Below are 21,193 nucleotides of genomic sequence, written 5' to 3' on the forward strand. Positions count from 1 at the left end.
CCAACCTGCAAAGCAACTGGGCAATCAGGTGATTTTTAATGATTTTTTGGATTAAGACCATAAGAACAGCCCTGCTGGATTAGGCCCAAGGCCCGTCTAGTCCAGCATCCTGTTTCCCACAGTGGTCCACCAGATGCCTCTGGGAAGCCCACAGGCAAGAGTTATGTGCATGCCCTCATTCCTACTGTTGCTCCCCTGCAACAATTGGCGTGTGTGTGTCTCCCTAGATGACCCCGTGGTCTAACTCAATAGAAGGCAGCTGTCTATATTTCTGATGCCTAAGGAAAAGAACAGACTCTGTGTATGTTTGTTTACAGACAATGAATGAATTGCCTGAATGATTATTTCTAAAACAGTTTCTTTGAGAAACAAGCTTTCTTGCTTTATAATCTTGTTGATTTCACAGTGCAACGATCACCTAATTACTTTTACTCATTTCTCAAATGTGAATGAACACCTGTAATCCCAGCTTAATATTTTCCTTCCATTTCTGTCCTATTCTGTTTCTCTCTCACCCGCACTGGATTGACCAGCCTCTGATGGCACATGAGTGCTAAATCAACCCAGCCAGCACCCCCCATTCCCTGACTGACAGGCATTCTCCTTGAAAGTCTTTTGAGTTGCCGTTCTGACCACGAAAACCTCAGGGACAACTTTCCTGGGACCGCCTCAAGATGGCTTGCCGGTGCTTGCAATCGCTCTTGATTAAGCACCCTGTGCATTAATTAATGTGCTGTGTCGCACCTAAGTCCAGATGGTTAATGAAGATGTTAAATCAGATGTGACCCTTGCAATGCCCCAGCCAGAGAAAGCTCCCTCAGGCGGGCACCTTGCCATCCTCACTCAGCCAGCCATTTCCAAATCCAAGTGGCAGGGCTCCATGTCTGAGCCAAATTGAATTTAATTTTGCAAGTAAAGATTTTGCAAGCCCCTGCAACCACTGCTTTGCTGAGACCCAGATAAATTACATATTCTTTCATCCACTAATTTTGTAATGCTATCAGAAAAAGCAATCAAGCTTTGAAGATTACTAATACTCCCTGCCTGTTCTTCACTGGACCATGGAAGATCAGTCACTTAAAAATCTGAATCCCTATGTTATCAGAGCATTGCTGCCCGGGGACTGATTAATTTTTAAAATATTATATTGGCTTAATTCATTTTCTCACAGATGGAAGCCCCTCTGACCCCCCAAGCTTCACTGTTTAGTGGGCCTGTCCTGCTTATTCACAAGTAGACCTGTTAGAAGAACATCAAAGTATCGTCTAGTGGTACTGTTACCTTTCAGGGTACAAAATTAAGAACATCAAGGTAAGGATGTAGACTAATGTTTAATATTTATACCACACTTCGATCAATCATCTTTATTACAGCCAAAGACCAGCACAAGATATCATACAGCTACAGTAAAATAAAAGATCACGTGGCAATAAAAACACACCCATGTTGAAAAAGTTGCACTGGCTACCAGTTTGTTTCCAGGTCCAATTCAAGGTGCTGATTTCGACCTTTAAAGCCCTTAATGGTTTGGACCCAGGATACTTGAGGGACCGCCTGCTCCCAAGGGTTGTTGCCAACTTGATGAGGTCATCTGAGGGGGCCCTGCTCCGGGTGCCGACAATGAGGGAGGCTCAGTTGTCGTGCACTCGGGACAGGGCCTTCTCTGTTGCTGCCCCCAGACTCTGGAATGCTCTCCTGGTGGCTATTCGCTCCTCGGTCTCCATCATGGCTTTTAGAAAGCATGTGAAAACTTGGCTTTTTACCCAGACTTTTATGTGATTGTCTCCTCTGCTGCTTCTTTGTATTTCGAATGGTAATTTTATGTATGTATTTTAAAATCTTTTTAGTTAGATCTCCGTTTTGATTTTTTAGCTTAATATTTTAATGGTGTAATTTTAATAGTCTTTTAAAAAAAATTTCTATATGAACTGCCTTGGGATTGTTTTAATGAAAGGCTGTATACAAATTTAACAATAAATAAATATTACATTACAATTATTATAATCTGAATTATCATGAAATAGTTACAACTAAATTACTAAAAATTAATATGCTATAGACTATAAAGTTATAATTTATAAAACAAAACTCTAAACATTGTGGGGAGAATAATAAAATAAAATAGAGACAAAGCAAGGGTAAATATATAGGTATTCTTAATAACATACAACTATCTATAGAAGTAAAAACATCTATGTTCCTATGGAACATAGGAAGCTGCCATATACTGAGGAAGACCATTGGTCTATCCAGCTCAGTATTGTCTTCACAGACTGGCAGTGGCTTCTCCAAGGTTGCAGGCAGGAATCTCTCTCAGTCCTATCTTGGAGATGCTGCCAGGGAGGGAACTTGGAACCTAGATGCTCTTCCCAGAGTGGCTCTATCCCCTAAGGAGAATATCTTATAGTGCTTACATGTGGTTTCCCATTCATATGCAACCAGGACAGACCCTGCTTAGCTAAGGGGACAAGGCATGCTTGCTACCACAAGACCAGCTCTCCTCTAAAAATATAAAATATTTAAAATATAATATAAATTATAAGGCAAAATAGCTAAAATGTCAAGTAAAACAACTAACTAAAATAGGGCGAACATGGAAAATAGTCAGTAGTAAAATCTGCTACAAAGGTTATGGGCTGGCAGTCAGAGTCCAGTGGATCTGGCACACTGCCACGCAGTACCTGGCAGTGTTGTACATGAAGGCCCGATTTTCATCGACAGCAGAATCTTGGTGTAGTCTTGACTAGAGCAACCAGGGTATCTGAGAAGTAGGGGGAGTATGAACTTGTCTTGGCTGTCTTTATAAAAGGGGCAAGAGAGGAGTACACGTTCAGTGGTTTCCACCTTCCCGGAGCCACAGGGGCAAAGGCTTTCTGTGAGTGGGATCTTTTTGCATTGGCCTCCCAGAACAGCGGAAGGGAGGGCATGACAACGGGCAAGGGAGAATGCCCTTCTGTGGCTTGGTATTTCCAACTGTGTCAAATTGGCAGAGTGGTAGACACTGAATCTAAGACTAACTTGGAAGGTAGAGTCAAATGTGGCCTTGAGGTCTATGAAGGCAGCGTAAAGGGAGGCAGAGTTGTTAGAAGAAGCATTTTCTTGTGATTGCCTTGACGCTTGATGGGCAGTAACGTTCCAGAAATTGGAGAATGTGGATGTACCAAAGAAGCCTTTTAATCAGTCTACACATCCAAAAATATTATTGGCATACTCAATGTTACAGAAATCTCCAGCTATCCAGAGGAGACAGCATTGATTTTGGGGCTTTGCTGAAGCTCCTGACTGACTCTTCCACTTGCCTAACTCAATGGAAAATTTCAGGCTGATGAAGATATAGAGACATATTTTAAGAATGGCTTGGGTTTTTGATGGTCTGTAGCTCCAAGACATGCCTCATTGCCCAGTTACTCCTGCTAACTGGGCACAGAGGTGTTCTTACCCCTGGACCTTGGGGCGCAGGTCCATGGCCTCCAAGTTCCAGGGGGGACTCCAGCCACCACCCCACGCCCACCTAAAATTATGGAAAGGTGTGGCAGTTCAGCACAGCGGGGCAGTGGCGGCAGGAGAGACCTCCCAAAATGTAAGTTGGGGGGCTTCTGGTGGGGGGCCTCTGAGTTGCCAAATTACCTAGGTGCGCCATAGACTGGGCAAAGAGGTAAGTGGGTGGTTCTTTTATATTCAGCAGAGCGAAAGCAATTGTCCCTATCCAACCTCAGCACAGCGGCCGGCTGAGGAAATGCTTGAGGAAGGATGTTGTGCTAGAGTCAAGCTATTGCGCTAGCTACTTGTACTAAATGTGGAGCTTGCCTTCCAGAATAGCATTGTGCTACCACAAAAACTCCATACTTTAACACATCTGTTTTAAAGAGAAATTTTGCTCAAGAACCCTCTAGCGCAAGAGAGAAAGGGATTGTGCACATTGTAATTGTGCAAATTTTTAGCACAAAACAGCAATCTTCTCATGCTAGCACAACTCTGTTCACTACACAAGCACTTCATTAGTCAGGATATCAGGTACTGACTTCAGCTTTTGCTCATGAACTATGGATGACATCCAGTTGAAGTCAATGTGAGTTTTGCTTTCGACTTCTGCAGGAGGCGAATTGGGAACCATGTTGGCAGTTCACCCGTCAGCTTGATAGCTGATTTGAATTGGCTCATTAAAATCTCTCATTGCATTCTTTGGCATTTGATAATTCTCATATCATTTCACTACAGAGCTATCAGATTTGGTGTCCTGGAGGCAGGCAGATGGTTCAACAGAGAGGCAGGCAGCACAGCTCTGTAAGGAATCAAGCAGGGAGTCTATGAAATTGAACAGTTCAGCCAGCACCTAACAAGTTGCTCAAACGGAGAAGTCAGAACAGAGTCAGAAGCTTTATATAGCTGGATTGGGATTCTATTGGCTCTTTGGGTCACCTGATTTCTATTGGGCTGAAATCTGCAATATCATCCTCTGGCCATTTACAGCAGTAGTGCTATAGTGTAGTCGTCATCAGCTAAGTAGAGAGCTGACCTGCCATGGCGGCACAGGGAATAAGAGAGCCAGCATGGTATAGTGGTTACAGTGCTGGATTAGGACTGGGGAGATCCAGGATCAAATCCCTTTTCAGACCTGAACCTTATGAGATGACTTATTTCATGTAAGTATCACAGGGAGTTACTTCAGATGTCTTGCTGAAATCAAGATATATTGCTTCCACAGCCTTCCCATGATCCACTAAGATATTAACCTGAGTAAATGTAGTCTAGCAGGAGTTTGGGATGCATATTACAGCTGCTTTTAGGAGCTGGCCTTTCGAACTTATTCCTTTACCTAGCCAGAAACATCAGCTGCTGGTTTGTCAAACTTCTGACTCGAGCAACTGAAACAAGAGATGCCCTGCATCTGCTTCTTTTTGAAACCAAAAAGAAGGATCACTCTAGACATGGCAGCAGAGCTACACATGGGATACCCCAAGGTTATTTAAAGGCTAAAGGCAGTCACAAGTGGTGGGTTGCTCAGGACAGGGTTGCATCCCCAAAGTTGGGCACTGCTCTTCCTAGCTGACCTAACAAGGTCAAGGTAGCAGCAGGGAACATGGCCCAGCCCCCAGGTCACAGAGCCTTTGTGGCTGGAGATGCTCCTCCAAGTAGAAAGACCCCATCCATGGCTCCCTGAGCCATGAAGCCTGCCCGCAGATGTTGGACTACAACCCCCATAATCCCAGACTCTTGACCACTGTGGCTAGGGAGGATTAGAGGCATCTGGTGGGCCACTGTGCAAAACAGGATGCTGGACTAGAGAGGCCTTGGGCCTGATCCAGCAAGGCTGTTCTGTGTACTTCTTCACTTCAAAAAAGCTCAAGGAGAGGATTATTTGGAAAGAAACACCTGGCAATTTTTGGGCCCAGCCCTAGAGAGTGACAACTTTTGCAGTTGAAACCACTGAAGCCACATTTTGACATGGTAGTTGGGAACACTCCGAAAGCAGTCAGGACTGTGATTAGCCATATCCCAGACAACTCTTGAGATGTGGCTTTTGCCAGGAAACAGCTATGATCCCGGTGGGTTAAAAATGTATAAAACCAGCCACCACACCCAAAGAAGCCCACATCATATCCAGCGCATCAAATGTAGCCCTGGGCACCAGCACATAGCAGAGGGTTTTGCTTCCAGGTATTTGCTTCTGTATTGTCAATCTATGACAACCAGGCAATGTTTAGGTCTTGTTACCTTAGAAACTGACTCCACCTATCTATTCCCCAAAGGCATGGACCCATTGAACTGAACTCACCAATGAAACTGTGCATGTAATCATATAATAGCTCAATGAAAAGAGAAAAAAGGAGAAGCAAATTGTTTAGCTTAGCCTCTGAGCTTGATGGAGCCTGATATAATTAACAAACTTGTGATATCTCTAGCAATTGTAATTCCAATTATTTGCTAGCTGAAGGCAAGTTTCTCTGTTCTAAGTTAGGAAATCATGTAAATAGCCTAATTAATATAATTTGCCTTATGTTCTACTAAGAAAACAAAAACAAATATGTCATTTTTTTAGAATAAATAACATGGTATAGACTAAATATTAAAAATGCCCAGTTTGCAGAGTAAATACTGCATATTGCAGATTTTTTTTAAAAAAAAAATATCTGAGTAATTCAGCATGATTTAACAAAATCATGATTGCTTCCCCCTAACCTTACAGGGGGCGGGGGGGAGGGAATGAAAAGCACTTTCTCTGGAAAGATTAAAGGAAGTTCCTTCACAGAATACTGTGAAGCTAAACAGACTATGGAGAACCATGATATATGGGGGAAATGACATCAGTTCCCATCTCCAGTCCTTTTAATATCAAGATTTTGTCCCAACTTAAAACAAATCTTTGAAAAATTCTATCTGCCATGACAGGAAAGTACAATAAATAACATTTTGTCTCTTTTTCATGTAGATTGTTGAGATAAAGCTATTTATGAAACCTTAAAAGACTGACAAATCATCCTGTTAAGTTGCCACACGTTAATGTCAGAAGAATGTCGTCATCCAAGGTAATAGCCATCAGTATATATTTCATCCTCTTCATAAGAACATGCCCTGCTGGATCAGGCCCAAGAAGGCCCATCCAGTCCAGCATCCTGTTTCACACAGTGGCCCACCAGATGCCTCTGGGGAACCCACAGGCAAGAGGTGAAGGCATGCCCTCTCTCCTGCTGTTGCTCCCCTACAACAGGTATTGAGAGGCATCATACCTCTGAGGCTGGAGGTAAGTAAAACAATTAATAGGTAGCCTCCACATAACCCTCAATTGCAGGTGTCCATGTTTAGCATTAATATAGCTTTTCTTTAGAAAATCTTGAATGTCTCACTTTGAGCACCAGAATACCATTTGGCTGGCTTGTCCCCTTTTGTTTCCATTGACTTCTTTGAACTGGACATGAATATGAAATGTTCTGTGGTCTGTGAAGTCAAACAACTGTGATGACTTCAAAAGGAGATTAGATAAATTCACTGAGGAAGATGGATCTGCCCATAGCTATTAAGTCGTGATGGATGAATGGGACTTCCATTTCATGGGCAATATGCCTCAGATTACCAAATGCTATGAGGCCATCGCACAGTGGTAGAGTGTCTGCTCTGCATGCAGAGGGCCGCAGGTTCCATCCCTGGCAGCATCTCCAGGAAGGGCTGGGAAAGACTCCTGCCTGAAAGCTTGGAGAAGCCGCTGCCAGTCAGTGTAGACAGTCCTGAGCTAGACAGTGGAGCAAGGGTCCAACTTAGTAGAAGTCAGCTTCCTACATTCTCTGTAGCAGTGGGGAAAGACTGTTGCTTATGCATTTCCCAAGGACATCTGGCTGTCCACTGTGGGAAGCAAGATACTGGACTAGATGGCCTTTCATCAGATTCAGCAGGGTTCATCTCCTTGCAGCGTTTCCTATTTAGGTTACATTGACAATCGTCTTGCGAGTCTTCCTCCAATGCATTTTACGAAGCAATATTCGCATACTGTGAGTCGCTGCCAAAGTGAATTGTTAGTTCTATTCACCGAGGTATAAGTGGGGGTGGGAGGGAATCTCAATATGTCTTAGATGTAGGAAGCCATCTGCAACCCCGTCTCTAGACAGTGTAGCAAAGAATAATTCAACAATGGTAATTTGACCATAATAATTATAATGAGCGGATCATGCAGAGTTTTATTTATTTACAAGGTCTCAAAGGGCTCTTCTTTGGAGATCATGTGGTGCCTTGAACAATTGATTTATGGATGAATCCATCTGTAGTTAATCTGAGTGGGTGCCTGGGATAATGCGGCATTCCCTTTCTAGCATTTAAGCCATCATTAGCCAAGCCAAAAAAGGGAGATATATATATAAAATTTGAAGGGTGTGTGTGTGTGTGTGTGTGTGTGTGTGTATCCTTCAAATTATCATTTCTCTACCATGTGCTTCCCAAGTAACATTTTCATATTTTGTTGACCAGAGGGCCACATTGCGTGTTCTGATTAGTAGTCTTTTTTCTGATTCTGAAAACACTAAATATTTTAAAACATTAAAAGAAAACAACTGCTCCCCTGTACTTCCACAGGGCCAGTGCTGTTGATTTTTTCCTAGCCTGTGATGCTAATTTTATTCTGGCCTTCAGGGCTGGAGCAGTTCATATCACAGAATGATGATTAATAAGATGGCAGAGCTCTGGGAGAAAAGTCCACACTGCTTCAGATGGTAGGCGAGGGATCACTTCCCCCCCAAAAAGTGTCCACTGTAAAAAAAGAAGAAAAGTAACACAGTGGGAGCAGGGCTGGACTAGAAATTTATTTCCTGATGTGCCCTTGAAGGAGTTTTTGTTTGTTTTACATGAGGAAGATTCATTAAGGAACTACCCCCATGTGTGTCCCCCTTGAAAACTGGCCAAATCTTGGGCATTTGGGGCCAACAGGGAACCTACCCCCTGCAATCCTATCACCCCAATGCCCCAATAAACATGGTTTCCATATCTGCGGCTGCAACCTGGAATGGAACCTCCGCTAATATCGAGGTCCACCTCCGTGTAATCCGTGTACACCATGCACACATCAAAATCTGTAGCATTTCCTGTTGTTCACATATTATGTTCAACACATGTACAATGGTACACTTCCTGTTTGTAACCTGCATTTGAGGAGTCTGTACTCAGATTCACTTTCAAAATGTAACACAATGGATAAAAATGGTGAAGCCCACAAAGGTCATCCTGGGCTCCTTGGATCAAGAGTAAGATATAACTGTGATAATGAAACAGAACAGAGAAATGCCAACAACCACATGATCTAAAATTGGATAAGAACAGACAAAAAGTTCTCCTGGTTCAGACCAAAGGTCCATGCAGTCCAGGATCTTGTTTTCTGCAATAGCCAAGCCAGATACTTCTGGGAACTCCAGAAGCAGGACATGAGAGCAATAGCTCTCTCCTCCTGTTGTTCCACAACAACCGAAATTTGGTGGTATAGTGCCCCTTAACATGTATGCTTTATTCACCATCATGGCAACTAGCCATTGATTTGCCTCTGCTTTTCCATGAATTCATCTTATCTTCTGGACATCACCACTTATTTGTGGCATTGGACATCACCACTTCTTCTGGCAGCAAATTCCTTTAAAGAACGACACCTTGAATTAAGATGGTCTGGAGGTGGTGATTTCACAGTTAGCAGGCAGAGGGATATGGCGGTGGGAGTTGGGCTGGCTGTTACAGGGGGAAATGGTCCAGGCAACTGAGATCTGTTCCATTTTCTGGCTCTTCTCCCAAACCCATAGCCACAGGGAGCTCTGGGAACATGCCCTCTAGGATTAGGGTGCTGCTGTTGAATGCCGGGTCAGTAAATGGCAAAACATCTCTCATCCACAATCTGATTTCCCCCACCCTCTCTCAGATTTTGATTGGATTGGTGGGCCAGAGAGTGCACCTAGCATTGCTCAGGAATGCTGAATGGGAAATCCTGGTGTAATATGGTGCTGTATCATAGACCAAGAATATAGCAAGAAAGCAAATTATTCATTTCACAATCAGCCAACACATATCAGCTGGTCCACTGGTTTTTGCATTTCTATCTTTCCAGCCATAAAAATCTTCTTCTTCCTTTTACAGAAACAGTACTTTCTCTTGGATAATCATTTCATTTATGTATAAAAGGCCACACTTATTTAAAATATATGAGCCACAATTTCACAAAGGAAGCAATATAGTAAACTACCTTCCTCGAAGCCACTGCTTCCCCCAATTCCCCCACCCCCGGAAGCTTCACTGCATTTTAAGACGGAGACAAGCACTTCAGAACTCAAGATTTAAAGCCTTTGTTTCTTCTGCCCACAGTAAAAGTAATAAACCCATTTATTACACTAAGACTGTAAACATATTTTGCCATAAGTTCAGCAGCTGGAAGTATCTAAATGTCACCGGTGAAAATACAAGGGGTGTATCAGAGTCAGTCTTCCTGAGAAATTTAAGTTGACTGGTGCTCATTTGCTGGCCTTCAACATAATGAAGTTTCATCTTCTACACAGAGGACTAGTGTGAGTTCGCTCTGCCCCACATTCCACTCCTGAACTGTGGTTTAACGAGAACAGAACAGGACATACTTTATTTCGGTCATTGACCAGAAACATGAGAAGAATGTCAAAGATTCATCCCAGAATGGGTGCATAGGAAGCTGCTTTATCCCGTGCAGGCCCTTGGTCCCTCTACACAGTCTAGACCAACTGGCAGACGCTCTCTAAGGTTTCAAGCAGGAGTCTCTTCCAGCCCTACCTGGAGATGCTGCCAGACATTGAACCCTACAAATCCCAGCCTCGCCAGTGAGAAGACCCCATTCTGCAAGGACAAGGGGGCCTTCGTTAGCATTCTCTCCTGCTGATATCTGCACATCAAGCTACTGCAAAAGGACAGCTACAGTGAAAACCTGGTAGCCCTGCTCTCCGATTGCCCCTTTGACTTGCACAGTAGTGGATCAAGTTCTAAATCCCTCCTCATCTCCCCAATCGGAACATTAACACTGTGTATCCTTCACATACAAACATCATCAAGAAATGGTAATTCGTTTGCATATATGCTGAACTAAGCACATTCCAAGGGATGAGCTTTGAGATTCTGTTATCTGAAAAGTAATCCAGTGCTACAATAATCAATATGAAGACAGCATTTACATCATCTTGTCTCCCTGTGCTTGCTTTTCCTGGCATAATCCTGGGTCGAAGTCCAATTCCCCATTGCCTTTGATTCAGACCGTCCCCCATTTTTCACCTTGCTGAGTCTGAATGAGGTTCAAAAGCATGCAATGCCAGAAACAACCCAGGGAAAAGAATATACCTTTTGGAATTCAATGTAATCAAATATTTCCCTTTGGCTTATGAATTGGGTTATGAATTATTTGCAAGAAGGAAAGGGGAAGCAAAGCCAGGTCTCCCTTGCCAAGATTTCCACCACCTAATTGACCATCTTATTTGTTCACTCCCCAGAAAACTCAGGGCTAAGCTGCAGAGTCTTTGGTCACATTCGCATGTAATGTAGAACTCTGGAGATAAATAGGCCAGCAGTTCCCTGGACATTACGTCCAAATGTGGGGACATCCAGTTTGGCGTGGTGACGAAACAGAGGGTTCAGATGTGGCACTCCCGTCTAAATCCTCCAGTAGGGATTAGTGCTGCCTACAGTGACAGGTCGTGACTCTTCAAGGTTCCAGGCAGGAGTTTCTCCCAGGGCTACCGGAGATGCCAGTGATTGAAACAGTGGCCCCACCACTTAGGCAGGTGTGATGGCATCTCACACCTCATCCAAAATGGTACAGCCCATATGCAGGGCAGGCCTAAGTTTCTTCGAATGGAAAACGTAGGGAAGATGCGACTCAAACCAGTGGTGGCTCAAGACTAGTGTGTACCTGAGGGAGGGCAAATGCCACCCCCATGCACACATCCCCCTCCCCTTATCCTTTTCTTTAAAAGAGGGGGGCAGGAGACAGTGTCCCCTAACAGACATCCCCAGCTGCTGATGACAACTCCCAGCATCTTCAGCTGCAATGGCCCTTTACTGGGGATTCTGGAAATTATAACTGAACAATATTTATGTCAGCCCTTGACCAGCAGAAAAATGCAGGGGATTGTAGCCAACATAATCTGGGGATCTCTGTTACAGGGAACGCTGGCAGAAGGGCATTTTGCCACTTCACTGGCACCCCGATAATCTGCTGCCTGGAGCAAGGTGAGACCGCCTCACCTTGCCTCATGGAAGGGCTGCCCTGATTCAACCCAATCTTGTACCTTATCAGTGCCTCTGATATGCTTCCCTGATGCCATTATTCATTAACAAATCTTCCCAGAACTTCCACAAAAGGGACCACATTCTCCAGCAGCACCCTCCTCAGAACTGGTTTACTGCTTAATAAGGATCACTGGGACACAAGTTGTGTGGCATGAATGAAGCACGGTTTGGCTGCGGCAAGATGGATCCTGCCTCCAGCCGTTTCCTGCACCAGACATTGGTTTCCCCCCTTGTTCCCCTCAGTAAACAACCTACTTGTCTGCTTAACTGCTGGCTCGTTTTGTTGACTTGATGCCCTTCTCTCTCTATCTCTTCTACATAATGATTGCAGAAGGCTTGCTTTTGATAATTTCCAGTTAGGACCCTTCTCAGACAAGTCCCATCTGTCAAGCAAGTGTCGTGTCCTCTTGAATAGATGTGGAGCAATCTTTTATTCTAGTCTTGTAGTTACTGAAAGCCCCTTGGACTGCGTTGCAGTGGCTTGGAATGCTTGATGCCTGGTGCTCCTAAATCAATATTAGTTTATGTCTAAAAGTTTCAGTTTTATGATATAAGTCCTGTTGACCTACATTGCAGTCATTCGTCTCCTCTCCGGACTCACATCTATCCTCACTGGAACACATAGCACAAGGAGACAGAGTCCAAGGGCAGCTCTGAGTGGCGTAGGACCTGGTGCCCACATCTTACTTAGCTAACGCATTTTTATACCTCCCCATATGCAAAACTCTGGTCAGTTTACAACTTTAAAACACAAAACAATTAAAAACACTCACCAATTAAAATGATTTAATCTATAGATATCAATAACTTTGAAAGCCAGAGATGGGGAGGCTCTAATTTTGTTTGGGAGTGTGTTCCAAAGTCCTGGGGCAAACCAAGAAAAGGCCCAATTTTGGGTGGCCACCAAACGAGCCAGTGGCAACTGCAACCAGACCTCCTCTGATGCTCTTAATAGGTGTTGGGGTTCATGAAGAAGGCGGCGCTCTCGTAAATACTACCTGTGAGTGCTCTCTGCGGTAAGCTATTCCTCTTAGGGGATGGGGCTGTAGCTCAGTGAGAAAGCATCTGCTTTGTGTTCAGAATGTCCCAGGTTCAGTCCATGGCAGCATCTCCAGGTAGGGCTGAGAAAGGTATCTGAAACCACCCCATGGTTAGCCACCCCATGGTTGTGGCTGAAGCAAGGACAGTTTAAGGCAAGGTGAGGCAGTTATCTCAGGTGACAGATTCTTGGGGCTGCAGTAGAGCAGCAAGCTGCCCCCCTGTCGTGAACTGATAGCCCAGCTAACCCTACAAGATTTACAACCCCATGAAAGTAAACAGAAAGCAGCAATGAAACTGGATGAAGGAAAATAAAAGGCTCTCAAAGAAAACAGTAAATGAATAAAGTCCCCTGAACTGAAACTAGGTACTCCCTCTAACAATAACTGAGTAATAAGTGGAAGGAAAAGACAAAACAAGGAATGAAACAAGCGAAGGACACAGAACAAGGAATAAAGGGAACAATGCAAGGAAGTACAGACAAGACAAACTGGAACATGGAAAAGATAATATGCAAGAGCACACTATAAGCTGCCAGCGAAGTTGCAAACAGCAACTCAGCCATGGGAGACTGCTGAATATATATGGTTCCACAGAACCAACAACCAATCAGGCTTCCCTGAGTCAGCAGTTTGGCTTTCTTTCTTGTGATCTCCTGCACCTGTGTGAGTCCCACTGAGCCTGTCTCTTGATACGTCGTCACAATACAGGGGAAATCCCAGGCTCTTCCTCATCAGAAACCAAGTCTGGCAGCTGTTGAGAATCTTCAGCTCCAGAGTCTGATTTCTCTGCCAAGCCATCACCATCAGAGGAGCTCTTTGGGATCCATCTAACCCTGGCAAGCTTCTCAATGAGCTTTGCTTCTCCTCACACTCCTTGAAACACCTGAAAGAAGCTTGGGGAGAGAGGAGGAGGCTGCTGGCAACCTTTCCTCCTCCCTGACTCCCACTCACCCCCAAAGCTTTCAATGGTTGTTTTGAAAGAGGGCCAGCCCCTACCAAGGGCATGAGGCAAGGCAGCACTTCATGCCTCACCCCAAGTGCCACAATACCTGGATGTTTTTCACATGGGGCTTTTAAAGCTCTTTAACTCACATCTCCTCTGGAATGGAGGGGTGCATCCACATAGCTGCCAGATTTACCACAAAGTCCCTGTGAGTTATCAGGGAGAAGCTCACACACAATTTGGGTTTTTCACTGTGTGTTAGGGTGTAGCCCAATTTATATCTGGGGTAAAAAAAATCCAACATTTGTGTTGGTTTGGAGGGACAGCTTTGAGTTCACAGTAACACCTCCCAGTAAACTTTCAGAAAAGCCTTCTGTGTGTCAAAGTCCGGGGGCCACCCCTGGGTGGCACAGCAACCTTCTCAGCCAATTGAGCTGCTCTGTCCTTGTTGCTTCCTCTCTGTCACTCCATCCCCAAGCTAGGCCCCACCATGACCCTTGGCGGGGCTCACTCATGTGGGAAGAGACCCCCACAGAGGTCAGTTTGCCAGAGTCCCCCAAAACCTGGAGCTGGCCCTGGACAAAAACATGAGGGAAGAACGACAGGAAGGTGGTCCACCATGTCCTCCCCCCCCCCATTTCCTTCATGGTCAGAGCAGTGGGGGATGGAACTTCAGGGAGCAGCAACCAAATCAATCCCCTCACTCAAAAACATGCATGATCTGACATCCTCCATCGCATGCTTAACTAGTCCAGCATGTGCCACGACCTTTACTGCTATTTCTTAACTTCTGCTTCTGGACTCGTTTCCCGGTTGCTCCATTTTAAATTCTGAATTGGGTGCAGAGTACTGCACCTGCGCAGTTTGCTACACCTTTGGTTTCCTTTAATGAATTCAAATCTTCCCCCTCTCACATTCTTAATGCACATGTACAGACGGATTAAAAAAAGCTTTGCCAAAAGCAGTTTTGATGTGACTGCATCATAAGATTCACATGAACATAAGAAAGGCCCTGCTGGATCAGGCCCAAGCCCTCTCTAGACCAGCCTCCTGGTTCCCACAGTGACCCACCAGATGCCTCTGGAAAGCCTACAAGCAAAAGAGGAAGGCATTCCCTCACTCCTACTCTTGCTGTCCTGCAACTGCTATTCTGAGACATCCTGCCTATGAGCCTGGATAAATAGATGTTGTGTGTGTGTGTGCGTGTGTGTGTGTGTGTGTGTGTGAGAGAGAGAGAGAGAGCGCCATCCAGGCTAGTAGCCACCTAGAAAACCACCTAGTCATCCAAGCTTGTAGCCCGTGGAAACATATTCCATAGACTACTTAGGTACAGTGTGAAGAACAGTACACAATGGATGTTTTGTGTGTGTTGCACTAATGTGCTGCGTACACACCAGCATTGTGCAACACTGCCCACACAATCTTAATGAAAAGATACAAATACATATTGGCAAATACAACTATTAGCCAGGTGCACTCCTCAGGGGGCTCTGAGGAGCTGTGGCTCCCTGCCAAAAGTATATTTAGTGGCCAGCAAAGTCTTCCTCTGCTTGATGTGTGAAATTGTCGTCACCCACCATCAGAAGACTTTTGAGCATGTGGTGTTGGCCTATGATGGATATGCATGTGGATTCATTTTCAAGAATATGAATGGTGTGCACATCGGATATGACATCAGTTGGCTGAGAAGTCAACTCAGCCTTAATGATAATGTGTGTGATTTTTCTTCCATTTTAGCAATTCCTTTAAGGCTGGTTTCATGAGTCCGTTAAGAAGGATGGACAGGCAGCTATCAGGGATCCTGAAAATCCTACTTTAAATGTTGTCTAGGCTGTATTTGGTAGATCATTATTCATTGGGATCATGATGAGCACTTGTCAAACAGAAACAGAACTGTTTGTGACAGAAAGAGAGAGGGAGAATTCTACACAGCTAACCTGGTGACTTATCATTTGAGCATCTGTTGATTGAATAGTGTAAACAAAGATAAGTGAGTAATTTGAGCATTTACAGGAGAAAAACAGCCCAGTAAACAGATGACACACTTCACTCAAATTAGTCAGTCAGTCAAGCAAGAGAATCGTGACACTCAGAGGAGCACCAGGCAATCCACTGATGGGATTTCATCAGCATCGATCCCCCAGATCTGCTTGAGAGTTCTCCACAAAAATATAACATTCTGCTCAAATGTACAGAGCTGCTTGGTAATTGCATAGATCAACCCAGGTAGAAAGGCAGATGATTGATGCAGTGAACTAACAGGGAAGAACTACAAAGTTGAAAAATGGGTATTTACGTCAGATTGTAAGTATACTACACAGTTTTCTCTCTCTCTGGGTCTGCTTTGCAAAGTGAGACTTTTCCAGGCATAGAAATAAAAATGATGGGGGAAAGTTTCACCTGCTAAATTTACACATGCTAAGAACACTAGAGTCACCTTAAGCGGCACAGCGGGGAAATGCTTGACTAGCAAGCAGAAGGTTGCCGGTTCGAATCCCCAATGGTACTATATTGGGCAGCAGAGATATAGGAAGATGCTGAAAGTCATCATCTCATACTGCATGGGAGATTGCAATGGTAAATCCCTCCTGTATTCTACCAAAGAAAACCACAAGGCTCTGTGTGCGCCAGGAATCGGAATCGACTTGATGGCACACTTTACCTTTAAGAACACTGGAGCAGGACCAATGTGGTTGGCAATCTTAATTGATTATGCAGGAAAAGACCCTTAAGACACACCTGTTTTCTCAGGCTTTTAATTAAAATTGTTTTTCTCTTGTGAATTTATTTTAATTGTTTCACTCTAAATTGTTTTTTAATTGTTTTTATTCTGTGAAAATGTTTTGTTTGTTTTTAATTTTATATTGTAATTTGGATTGTATATACTGCCTAGAGATGAATATATAAGGTGGTATATAAATATGATAGATAGATAGATAAAAATACATGGCATAGGGGCATAGGACATACCCAGGGTGGCAGTTAGCTGCTGTGGTTAGACCTGTGAGTGGAGAAAGAATAGCAAAAATGCCCTCCAAATCTATCTGTTCAGGAGTCCTTCCTACATACGAAATTGTGTGTCTATCACATTCAGTCCGGCTGCCTAACGCTGGCCCTCCTGCTGGTCCTCTTGTTGACTACAACTCCCATCATCATCAACAATAAATATTTATATATCATTTTCCCACAAAAGTTCCCAAAGTGGTTTACATAGATTAAATAAAATGGCTCCCTGTCCCCAAAGGGCTCGTAATCTAAAAAAGAAACATAAGATAGAAACCAGCAACAGCCACTGGAGGGATGCTGTGCTGGGGAAGGAGAGGGCCAGATACTTTCCTCCTGCCAAACAAAGAGAACCACCACATTTAAAAGGTGCCTCTTAGCAGTGGAATCATCCTCATCCACAGTGGCCAATGGTCAGGGATAATGGGGTTGTAGTCCAATACAGGAGGACCAAAGGAATGTGCAGTTTTGTCCTAGAGGGTTAACTAGCCAGCATCTTACAGCTGTGACCAGTAAAACAATTTTCTGTCACATAACCAGAACTAGAGTCTGAGAATCTAGATATGGCAGACTATTTTGCTCCTGACCTCACTCGGGAGAAGAGGAAAGGCAACATTTTAAAATCAGGAATTCGCTTGGCAACTCCAGTCTCATCAGCCTTCCTGCTACAATAATTGTAAGTGTTTGAAGAGTTCTCTCTACACACCTAAATTCCCTTTTCTCAAACAACTCCTCCCCACACCCCCACAAGGTTATTGGAACAGGTTTTATATACTAAAATAGATGCCCAAAATGATCAGTGCAATTCTCACAACAGGAACCCTTAGTAACTGAGCAAAGAGACACATTCTAAGGTGGTGAATCTCTTATATTTAGCAGGAGAAAAGCAACTAGACCTATCCAGCACCAGCACAGCATCCCTCCAGTGGCTGTTGCTGCTGTCTACTCTGTGTTTCTTTTTAGATTGTGAGCCCTTTGGGGACAGGAGACCATCTTATTTGTGTATTACTTATTTTTCTATGTAAACCGCTTTGAGAACTTTGTTGAAGAGTGGTATATAAATACCTGTCATTGCAGGAGGCTTTTAAAAAAAACAGCACTTCTGCTTGAGAACTTTTTGTGAGTGTTGTGAAGAGAGAGGATGTTGGCAAACTGAGCACACTGTGTGTGGGGAATAAGACTGACTCAGAATTAGAGGTGCTAATTCTCCAAGATTGACCTGGAATATCTCAGAATTTGCATCAGGGTCCAAGTGGCCACTTCAAGCAGCTCTGGAGAGTTTTAATAGCTCAAATGTGCAAAAGGAATGGGAAAGTTATCCCCAGGAATAGCTCCAATCAGTTGGGAACCCCATTCACAATACATTCTGGAACTTCTATAGCCCTATTTACATGCTATGTTGGATGCACACATGAGGGGTGCAGTTGTTTGCATGCTTTTTTTGAACACAGCTACCTGTACCATGCATTTGAGGAGCCTGAACCCAGGTCTACTTTTTAAAGGAATGCAGGCACAGCCATTTACACAAGAACACACACAGGCACAAAGATAATATATCTGTAAGCACACACAACAGAATGGCTGACTAGGGCTGATGTAGAAACAGGAAAGACACTCACGTTGAGATTTGTAAAGCCAGGCTTTTGCTTTCTTATTCCCTCAGAAAAGCACACCCCTGTAGCTGTGCTTTCAAGCCCTTCTGTTCCTTCCCCCTCCAACAAAATCCTCCTCTCTGGGTGAACACAGCTGCTGCCTATGTAGCTAACGGGGGAAAGGACCACACCCATTAATTTGCATACTGGGCGGGAGTGCCCTTTATCGGGCTAAACTGCAGCAGCTGGCCGGCTTTTTCGACTTCGGACTTTGCAGAGTTTGTTTCTTTTCCCGCACCAACGTTCGTATTGTAAGCTTTGTTGTCCACTGCACGCATAGAGAGTAGTACAGCCCTTCTGTGAACATCCATGAGTGTCTATTGCAGGGGTGGTTGTTGTTGTTGAGAAGGGCATATAAATGTGTTAAAAAGAAACTGCTTCTACATATTAACTCACCCATGAATGGAGGGGGGGAAGAGAGAGAGGGGATTGTCTCACCACCACCCCTTCCCCTGTAGATGCCCACACAAGCATCACCTTATCTCAGAACTTTATGACAGAGAGAAAGGAAGCAAAGAAGAAGAAGAAATGAGGAAAAATAGGAAGAGAGAGCAAGATGGAAGGAAGGAAGGAAGGGGGAAATGAGAAAGATAAGAGAGGAAACAAGAAAAATGAAGATGTCTTGAAAAGAAAAGTAGAACAAAGGAAGACTTTGATATATGCTTTGCATAAGGTTATGAAGACTGAAAGGAAACCATATTCAGCTTCATTTTCTGTATCTCCTCTATTTCTTCTTAAGGAATGAGCTACCTCCTTGTTAAACAACATACTCCCAACTGCACATACACTTACTTTTCCTCTACATTCTACTTTTTTGCACTGCTCAAAATGAGTCCAGCTGCATGTCAGAAGAAACCCTTTTCTGCAGAGCACCCTCTTCCTTTCCAGCTCTCCCAACAGGTGCTCTTGTAATTTCTTCCCAGGTGGGCCCATTAATCAGTTTTACAAGACAGGGCATGGCTGGAATGATGGTGGATAGACTGAGGATTAAGCCCACTTGCCCAAATGACAACATTCACCAAGTGAACACAGAGGCAATTTCATAAGAATTCTTAGCTTTATTTGCAATTTGGATGATGGTTTGATTTGAAATATGCCATGCAATCAGAGCAAGTGGTATATCTCTATCTGTGTATGCTTTCCAGTACTGAGTGCGCTTCCATTTAAAAAAGTGAATGGTTGAGTTAGGGTGGTGTGTTGTGTGTGTGTGTGTAAGCTTACAGTCACACAGTTAAGTGTGACTGAGGGGCAGGAGGCTATGGCCACCTTCGGACCTGCAGTTTGCCTCCATCCCCCTGGTGTGCCTCCAGATGAGAGCTGGTCTGGTGGTAGCAAGCATGACTTGTCCCCTTAGCAAAGCAGGGTCTGCCGTGATTGCTTATGAATGGGAGACTAGAAGTGTGAGCACTACAAGATATTCCCCTCAGGGGATGGGGCCACCCTGGGAAGAGCAGAAAGTTCCAAGTTTCCTCCCTGGCAGCATCTCCAAGATAGGGCTGAGAGAGATTCCTGCCTGCAACCTTGGAGAAGCCACTGCCAGTCTGTGAAGACAATACTGGGCTAGATAGACCAATGGTCTGACTCAGTATATGGCAGCTTCCTATGTTCCTAGCGTCACAATCTCAAGTCTGGGAGACTGCATGCAAAGGGGGAGGAATTGGCTTCATTGACTTCCTCCTTGTCATGAAGGAAGCTGAGGCAGCTAATTAAGAAAGAGAAAGGGAGACGCTTCCTTCCCTTCACTCTGGTTTGTGCAGTTTGCACAAACAGAATCCAGAAGGTATCCATCACATGCTTTCAAACCTGAGGTTCCAGCAGTGAATCTAAATGCAAAGCTAAGTTTTGAATTCAGGTTTGGGGTTGAAAACCAATCTGTGATTTGGTGATGAAACCAGTTTGATGCATTTGGACTACCACCATCTTGAAACTCTGGTGCATTTATTTATTTCATTTCATTTATAAACCGTCCCATCCAGAGGCTCTGAGCGGTGCATAACAACTTCCCAAAAAGACATTAAAACACACAATTCAAAACACAGTGCCAAAAACAATTCAAAAACAATTAAAACCATTTAAAATACTTTTAAAAACAGAAGCTCTGGTTTGCCGTCATGTCCGAAGGCAGCCTATGAAGAGCACTGTGGCTAATTCAGATGTTTATCTTTTATAACCTCTAACTTGATTATATATATTTAAAAAAGCTCTGTTAACAAGAGAACACCATCCAGATTTCAAGGCTGTAGAAAAGTGCACTTACTCAAAATGATGTGGGAATTGTTATGTATTCATACATAACGGACTCTGAACTTATCTTATAAACCTGTGTGGTCAAGAGGATTAGGCTGATAGCTACCATAGAAATATGAACCTCCCCCCTTTGGAAACAAAGGGTTACGGCCCCTTCCCACTTCACCATGTGCTTTAAATATCAAAGGATATTTAATCAGCAAAGCCTGTGGGGAGGGGAGATACTTGCTGTGGTGGGGAAGACCCAAGCAGTTGTAGGGCTTTCATTGTAAGGCTCTGGGCCTGTATCAGCTGAAGCCTCAAAGGAACCAAGATTTGGACCAACAGTCTTGAAAGGCTGGTGGAATGGGTTGAAAGAGGTGTTTATCCCTGCACACATAACCAAGGAACACAGGAAGCTGCCATATACTGAGTCAGACCATTGGTCCATCTAGCTCAGTCTTGTCTTCTCTGACTGTCAGTGGCTTTCCAGGAATTCAGGCAGGAGTCTCTCCCAGCCCTACCTGGAGATGCTGTCAGGGATTGAACCTGGGACCTTCTGC

At 44.1% G+C, this 21,193-nt stretch overlaps 1 long non-coding RNA gene across 1 annotated transcript in view; it reads right to left on the bottom strand.

Moving 5' to 3' along the window:
* LOC128335726 (uncharacterized) overlaps window positions 1-18,471 on the bottom strand; it is a 58,232-nt gene extending 39,761 nt beyond the window's left edge. The window contains exon 1 of the long non-coding RNA XR_008311703.1: window positions 18,372-18,471. This is a non-coding gene — a long non-coding RNA (uncharacterized LOC128335726). The remainder of the gene's footprint in view (window positions 1-18,371) is intronic.
* Between the last annotated feature and the right edge of the window lie 2,722 nt (window positions 18,472-21,193).

The sequence above is a fragment of the Hemicordylus capensis genome, chromosome 11, assembly GCF_027244095.1.
Source record: "Hemicordylus capensis ecotype Gifberg chromosome 11, rHemCap1.1.pri, whole genome shotgun sequence".
Lineage (NCBI taxonomy): Eukaryota > Metazoa > Chordata > Lepidosauria > Squamata > Cordylidae > Hemicordylus > Hemicordylus capensis.